Here is an 8508-nt window from a genome sequence, read left to right as displayed (position 1 = left end):
TCTATTGTCTGTGTGTGGGTAGGATCAGGGCTTAACTCCCCATCAGTGTCACACCTGATCTGTGCCTCTGAGCTTGGGATTTCTCAGGGAAAATCTCACCTGAGAAGAGGTGGAGACAAAGATCTGAAATCAAACTCAGGCTCCTGAAATGATGGAAACAAATCACTTCATTATGTGGTCAAATGGGGCTTATCCCACTCACTTTTCCCCTGCTCTGCCTTTTCCATGTAGGCAGCAAGCCCTCTGGGGTGGGGATTGCTTCATGTGTGCAGCAGATGCATCTCTCACCCAGGAGCAGTTCCTACAGTCTTTATCATAACTGGGATGAGTTTGGCTCTTTGACATCAATTAAGCTAAGCTCAGACAAAGCCCCTTAGAAGAGTTAAATCAGCATAATTCCTTGGCAGAGCTGGGGGCATTGGTGCTAAGGCATCTGGGTTAGAAATGTACTTTAAAAAAAATCCCCTGTGATGCAAGCACATCACCAAGGAAAAGGTATTCTGGGCCAGATTTTGCAGTTACTTGGGCTTCAGTGATGTGCAAAGCCTTGTATCGACTCAAGATCTTTTCCCTTTCTGCACAGGCAGTGTTTTTATGAAGCATTCAGAGGTTTTTTGGATGAAAATATCATTGCTTATGGAGTTTATTGTTCCTGCTTGGTGACTGAGTCAGCTGGGTAACTCACCAAGCTGAGAGGCCAAGTTGTAACCAGTGAGACTTCATCCTGTGGGGTTCCAAGGGCTCCTGGTATCCAGCAGCAGTGGCTGATTCTGGAAAATGTGTCTTGAACCTTGGCCAACAGTATAGGACCTGATGGATTGGATGATGCCAGAGATACCTCTTGTTTTTTTGGTTTTGGCAGCTGTGAAGCATGCTTCACCATTCCTGGGTTGGCATCCTGAGCAGCAAGCCTGGGAAGGATGGACAGCTTTCCTGCAGAGAAGGAAAAATAAAACTTGAGTTGTGCTGCTGGCAGGTGGCTGACCCAGGTCCCATCCTCAGTCTGTGTGCACATCTCAATGTTTTGAGGAGACACCAAGACACACCAATAGCAGAGCATTTAGAGATGGTGGTGAGGAGACTCCTTCTGAAGTTCTGTCAAATCCCTGCTTTGACTAAGACCTTGAAGAGATCTGGACCTGCTTCACCCACCCCAGCAGAAATGTGTAGCCTTTTGAAATAGGAGCAGTGTTGTCACCTTTCATCCTTCACAGTGGTTTCATGAGCAATGCCTGCATTTCTAACGCAGAAGATAGCTGAACCGGTGTGCTGGCTTCAGCCCAAGCCCATAAGTAACTTAAAGCCTCCAAAACGTTATTTTTAACAAACAGGCCATGTCTTGTTTTTGAAAAAAGACCTTATTCCAAATTTTATCTGGCACATAGCTGATTTTTCTGTTGGTCTCTCTTGACATCTTTTCCGTAACTGTTTTTAGTTGTTACAAGCAGGATTAATGCTTTCCATTCCCAGCTGGGTTGGGCAAATGCCCTCGTAGGAGACCTTTCTTCAGCCTGCAGTAGCCATGAACCCTGTCATGCCAGAGTCCCATGAGTCTCCATGCCATGGGATGAGACCTCCCTCTTGGTTCAGACCTGAGGTGGGTCCATGCTCAGCCTTTCCTTTGTGAGCTCCCCAGGGCCTTTTTCTTGGACTTCTCCTCCTTTGACAGCTCTGTCCCTCCTTCCAGAGTGCCCTTCTGCAAACCCCACAGCAGCTCCTTATTGCTGGGTATCTACCAATGTAGGTGGTGTTTCTGTATCAAGAGGGAAAACACTTAGCAGGAAGTAAAACCTTTGCTCAGGAAAAGCTACAGCAATCCTTGGTTGTGTTTGTTTGTATTTCAGTAACTTTGCCATAATAACAGTAATTTAAACAGGTACTGTTGACTGAAGAACAATTAGGGATTGCTGAATTATACATTTCCATAATACCCACCACAAGCTGTCACTGTGCCTCGTTCTGCTAATATTTATAAAGGGGCCCACTGAAAAGTTTGGGAGGGACTTTTTATAAGGGCATATAGCAGTAGGACAAGGGTAATTGTTTTAAACTGGAAGAGGGGAGATTCAGGTTAGACATTAGGAGGAAATTCTTTAGTGTGAGGGTGATGAGACACTGGAACAGGCTGCCCAGAGAAGTTGTGAATGCTACATCCCTGGAAGTGTTCAAGGTAAGGTTGGTTAGGGCTTTGAGCAACCTGGTCTAGTGGGAGGTGTCCCTGCCAAAGCAGGGGGATTTTAATTAGACAATCTTTAAGGTCCTTTCCAAGCCAAACCAGTCTGTGATACAATCCTGTCACATGACTGAGCAGCTCTTTGGAAGTCAGTGGCAGTAAGTGGACATGACAGCAGAGGAGCACTGGGGCTGGTCCCCAGTGTGTCTCCCTGGCACAGGCCCTGATGCTGTAGGTGGTCATAGCATTTTTCCTCCTTCTGCAGAGAATCCTACAGCTGCTCTCCCTGACATCCTGATTTATACCCTGGGATTTAAGGAGCTGAACAAGTGATTATAGAAGAGCTATGTGTTTTATTACCTTTGGACCAATTTTCCCAAGCCAGAGGGCAGATCCCCTCTTCTCTACCTGCATTCTGGTTGTGCAGCTGTCATGCATTCTCTTGATGGTCTGAAAGGTGCAGATCAAGAGGTTCTTTGAAGGGCTGAAGGAAGATGAGCCCAGGAATGGTGTAGGTGTTACTGCGGTTTCCCACTAACTGTGTCCTTGCTGAGGGATGCAGCAGGGTATATGGGGACAAATCCAGCAGAGTACAAGTGGAAGGAAGCTTTTTGGAGTGAAAACTGGAGAAAAAGTTTTTTAATGTCATTTAAATGTACTGGATGTTTGGTCTCAAAGCTCATTACAGGAGAGAAACAGAACACTTAACTTTCATCTCCATTAGCTACTTTGGTAATCCAGGAACTTCATTAGAGCTGCCAGGGTTAACGAAGTGTGCGAGTTAAAAGCTTTGCCTAGTCCTTCCACTTTTTCAAGCATGACCAATGCCTGACATGGCCCATTCCTCAGCAGCCAGCTTGCACAGAGGCTGCCAAGTGTGAGATTTGACCCACGGGAACTTTTTTTTGATGGTGATGAATGAGCCAGAAGAGACCTGGCTGGGTGCAGGGACCCTGGCTTGAGGTTTCAGTGCACTGCAATCAAGAAATGCAGGTTTCCATGTTAGAACTGAGCCCATCCAGCCTAGAGCATTGCCAGCACCACAGAGTTGCTATTTCCATGGAGGCAGCTGTGAAAGCAGATTTTTTTCCTTTAAAGAAAGGCAGAGCTGGGACAAAGCACATGTACTCCAAACGGATGGAAGTTCTTTAGCAAACCCTGGCAGAAATGCACTGTTGCTGATAAATCTGTGCAGAAAGTGAGCCCCCTTTAGCCTCTCCTACACAAATGAATTTCCTAGAAACCAATTGCAAACATGTTTTTCCAGAGACAAGGATGACCCACGTGGGCAGCATGGCTTCTGATGTTCCTGAAGCCAGAGATGGAGATGGGTTGTTCCTGATGTCAGAAAGTCTCGCTTCCAGGAAAGAGAGAGGGCTAAAGAGCTGAGCCCAAAGGAGTTTTATGCATCTGTGAAGCCCTTCTTGCTGGGCAAAGGGAGTTGTCAAGGCTGGGTCTGTGTCTAATTAACTCAGTTCTGAGTGATCAGAGTGCTGGGAGAAATATGCAGGGCAGACCCAGCAGAGGGGACCTGCAGCAGCTGCCACCTGATGCCAAGTTAATTCTGTTACTGTCCCTTCTCCCCATGGCACATCAAATCCTCCTCCCTGACCCTGAGAGCTGCTCAGCTGGATTTGCCATTCCATATATAAATAATAAATAACTGCACAGTGATGCTTTTGCTGGTTGGGGATGTCACTGTGTCACGGCAGTTCCTCGCCTGCCTGATAAAAGGTTGCACACTGAACATTTTCTGCATTTTTTTCTAGTGTTTTGTTTTGGGGGAAAAGAGCTTGGTGCCTTTTAGGGCTGAAGGGAAATGATACAGTGATGGCTCTGCTGAGGGATAATGCTGCTCTTCCCATTCCCTGACTCAGCAGGACGGGTAGTGGTAACACACAGCAAATCCTGGCACAAAGCTCATGGACCCGGATCAGCCAAGCGGATGCAGCATGAGGTGAAGAGGAAGATGTTCCTGGGAAGCAGATGGGCAGCACAGTGTGTGGTTTGCCTGGCATTTGCTGCTTTGCTGTAAGAAGCTCAGGAATAAGTTACAGTGGGACCGAAGAAAGAAGAAAAAAAACCACCAGAACCCACACTGAAATCCATCAATATGCAGAAGAGCAGAAGAAACAAATGTATTGATCTAAAGAACCATTGGTAACTCAAAAGCTTAAAGGCAATATATGCAAGTGGTGATGGTGCTCTGAGCAGCATGGGATGCGGGGGGTAAAGGGGGCTGTGAAGGCAGAGTTGGGCAGCTACCTGCTCCTGGAGGAAAATGCAAACTAGTAGATATTTTTATTTTGATTGTCCACTCGTTTCTGCCCTGACCATAGGGACTCTTTCCAGCCAAACTTGTAAGTTAAAATACTAGCTTCTGCCAGAAAACATTCAGGTACTGCTACCTTCCTCAAGTTGGGTAGAGCTTTGAGCAAGCTGGTCTAGAGAGCGGTGTCCCTGCCTATGCAGGAGGGTTAGACTTTAAAGTGAACTTTAAGGTCCCTTCCAACTCAAACTGTTCTGGGATTCTCTGAATCATCTCTGTGTGATTCATCCATATGAATTGCAGACTGATTGCTATTTCTGCCCGTGGTTCTCCCCACTGAAAGCAAGCTGACCTGCATGTTTTTGCTGTGGTGCATACATAGGAAAATTTTGCTTTGCTGGCCTATCCTTATTTTTAACTCATTCCAGATTTTTTTAAAATAAACAGGGGAGATTAACTTGAGTGGAAGGCTTAATTTTTACCGCTTTCAAGCAGATCTATTTCATAGAGAAGCTTGAATTAACCCCGTGCTTTTATTCCTGCAGTTTAACTGACTGGTGGTATCTTGTCTATTAAAACAATGTCTTAAAGTCTCAGACTTCTGAAGGCTGATTTTGTAGAGATACAGAATGTGTAACACCTCTCTTGAAACCTACCATGTTGATAATTTATTGATACCCTGTCCTGATTTCAAGTGTTTGGTAGTGTCTTTTGGTTTTGCTTTTGCTCTGTGTCCTTGTAACAAAAATTCTTATATTATTTCCTACCTAGTGCCTGGGTTTGCCTCTGCATTGCCTTGTTGGGTATTTATTGATTTCAGTCCATGATGACATTAGAGAAAATCCTTTTTATCTGCCACCATAAGAAGCTGTTCTGCCAAAGGCAATTCTTTCGTCTTGTATTATTTTTCAGCAAACCTTGGGAGTAAAAAAGTGAGAGGGGAGTAACTTTGCTCTTGATAAGCTGAGATGACAGTGAGGATGGGGACAGAGTAATAGTTGGCGATGATGTTGGGTTTGAGAGAGTTAGGAGACACTTCAGTTTGGAGAGAGTTTTGAAGATTATTTTGCAGGAACAGATAATGGAGGAGTTGGGAAGGATGGGTAGGAACCGATGGAGGTAGTCCCTCGGGATCCAGACCCTGATCAGTGTGGGGGGCAGGAGCTCAGCAAATCTGAGAGCCCAGGCAAAATGGGTGACGTGGAAGAGCTGCAGGGAGTCCTGGCTCTGCTCAGAAACTGGAAATTGAGGAAGAACCTACTACTGAGATCCTTCGCGAGCTCTTCAGATTTAAATGTGCCTCTAGCCAAGGGGAAAAAAAAATGTAGTTCCTCCTCCCCCCAGTCCGTAATTTCTTTGCTCTGATTATTACCAAGTGTGGAAGCATTTGCCTCTGCACATGTGATGGATGCCAGCAGCACTGGAAAGCTGTCATCAGGAGGGGAAAAAGGAGGAAAAAAAAAAGATCTTCTGTTTCCTGAAGTAGAGTTCAGTGGAGCATTTCAGATGCTCACATTCATATTACTGCTCATCTGCTTTGCCTGTAATTTTCCTGTTCCTCTGATTTAAAAAACTACCTATTAATAAGCTGATAGGCAAGTAGTGATTCTGCATGTTAAATAGTGTGAGTGCTTCATCCCAGTGTGACTGTACTCTTTCAAGGTTGGGTACTGAAAAAATACATATATTGGTAATTAAATTAAACTTTATTTACAAATATTGGTTCTGTGATTTTTTCCAAGTTGGAAATTTCTATCTTTCCTTTTCTGATGAGCATAATTTTGCTGGATTCAGAGCAGATAATCTGCAAGTCAGTCTTTGTCCAGCTTTATAACATGTTGACTCGGAAAACATTGATGAAGGGGTACAGTTTGAGTTGCTGAGACTTTGGTTTCCATTGAGATGTGGGATATAGTGGCAGCGAAAGGGAGGAAGGGAAACAACATCTTCTGCAGCTCATGTCACAAAGAAAGGGACTAGGAAATTGTCTTTCTCAAAGTTGGTTGCTCTCCCCCTCTCCCCTGCTATTGACTGTGCTGTCACCGTGTAGGGTTATTTTTCCCATCCTGCCATCACTGGAGGGAAACAGAGATCAAAGTGGCTGTTTCTAGCGTCAGAGTCCTCCCACTGAAGCCAACAACAATTGGATTGGGACCCAAGTGGTGCTCCAGAAATCCCAAAACTGCCATGAGACAACTCTATGGTGGAGTACAGATAAATAGCATTTGAAGATCACTTTCAGGGAGGTACAAAACACACAGCAGCAGGTGCCCAGCTCTGTTTTCAGCACATACAAGATTCGCCCTGACATGTCTGACAGTGACACTTAGGATGAAGTCTGAAGCTCTTTGACATTTTGAGTTTCCTTTGAGTTCTAAGACTCCTTCCCAGTAAGTCAAACCCTGTAAAAGGAACAGTCATGCCACCTTAGTAAATACACTTTTTTTTCATTTATCTGTAAACAGCCAAGTGCATATTTGGTATCTAAAAAAATGAATTGATATGCTGAATGAACTGATGTTTTTAAATGGCACCATGGGTATATAAAGCCTGCATGGCAGCTCCACTGCAGATAGAGCTTTTCCAGCCTGAGCCCCTGCTAGTGGGAGAGAAGAAGCTCACATGGACTTTACATTGATTTATTTATATCACATCTCATATGTGGGCGAGCTGAAACTTCAGCTTTTGCCATTGGTTACTTTGAAGGACATGCCAGAAGTAAGAAACATGGGGGGACAATATGATCTTACTTCCATTCAAGACATTCAGCCCATAAGTAATAAGGAGAAAGAATAGTTACAATAACATGGTTGATTACTGTCAGAGTACTAAAAGGGAGTTTTTCTGGAAAAGATATTATACAGCATAATGTGCTTTGCATAATAATTTTAGCAGCTGTTCAGCACATCTTCCTGCATTTATCCTGAAGAAGCTGGAAATAACTTTTAAAAACCTGGGTAGTCAGTATGGCTGAAACACGGGAAGGACATAGAGCTCTTATAGCGAGTACGGAGGGGGGCCACGAAGATGATTAGAGGGCTGAGCACCTCTGCTATGGAGACAGGCTGAGAGAGTTGGGGCTGTTCAGGCTGGAGAAGAGAAGGCTCTGAGGAAACCTTATAGTGGCCTTCCAGTACCTGAAGTGGGGAGGGCTATACAAAAGTGAGGGAGGGACTTTTTGCCATGGTTTGTAGTGACAGGATAAGGAAGAACACTTTTAAGCTGGAAGAATGTAGATTTAGGTTAGATGTTTGGAAGAAATTCTTTACTGTGAGGGCAGTGAGACACTGGAACAGGTTGCCCAAGGAGGTTGTGGATGCCCCCTCCCTGGAGGTGTTCAAGGCCAGGTTGGATGGGGCTCTGAACAACCTGTTGGAGTGGGAGGTGTCCCTGCCTATGCAGGGGGGTTGGAACTAGATGATCTTTAAGGTCCTTTCCAACCGTAGCCATTCTATGATATGATATGATATGATATGATATGAAATCAAGGCTGGGTGCTGCACAAAATTACACACGCTGAGGTGGGCGTATGAGGTGGAGTCAAAGGCCGAGTCAGTGCATGAAGTGCAGAGACTAACTTACACGGGTGTGCTGTAAAGATGTTGTTGTCATTTGTTTGCAACGTCTCCAGTGACTTGAGTATCATGGCCATCTTAAAATAATCTTTCTACTCCCTGTACATTGCCCTCTGAAACACACAGTAAGTAGTAATCTCAGATGCCCACCCAGAGCACAGATAAATTTTAGATCAGCTGAAACAAAATACCAGGGAAGTTGTTGAATCGTATGTCCAAAAACTTGAGGAAAAACCAAGATTGACATTTGGAGGTTTCTAACTTAAATAGCTTTTGAGTTTTATGTTATTTCGTATTGAAGAACAAAAGGAAAATATTGAAAATTAAATTAAAGGTTTGGTAGGGCAGAGGAAGACAGGGTAGGAAGGGTTTGGTGTATTTCATTTGACCTTATTTCCCTTTTCCCCTTTTTTCACTAGGTGCTAATTCTGCCCCCCACCACCCAGCATAACTTCATGTTTCCTTACTGCATTTTTTTGCGGTCACTTTCT

The sequence above is a fragment of the Chaetura pelagica genome, unplaced genomic scaffold, assembly GCF_000747805.2.
Source record: "Chaetura pelagica isolate M959 unplaced genomic scaffold, ChaPel_1.0 scaffold111, whole genome shotgun sequence".
NCBI classification, from domain to species: Eukaryota; Metazoa; Chordata; class Aves; order Apodiformes; family Apodidae; genus Chaetura; species Chaetura pelagica.
The sequence above is the reverse complement of the archived record's forward strand: the minus strand, read 5'-3'. Positions refer to the sequence as shown.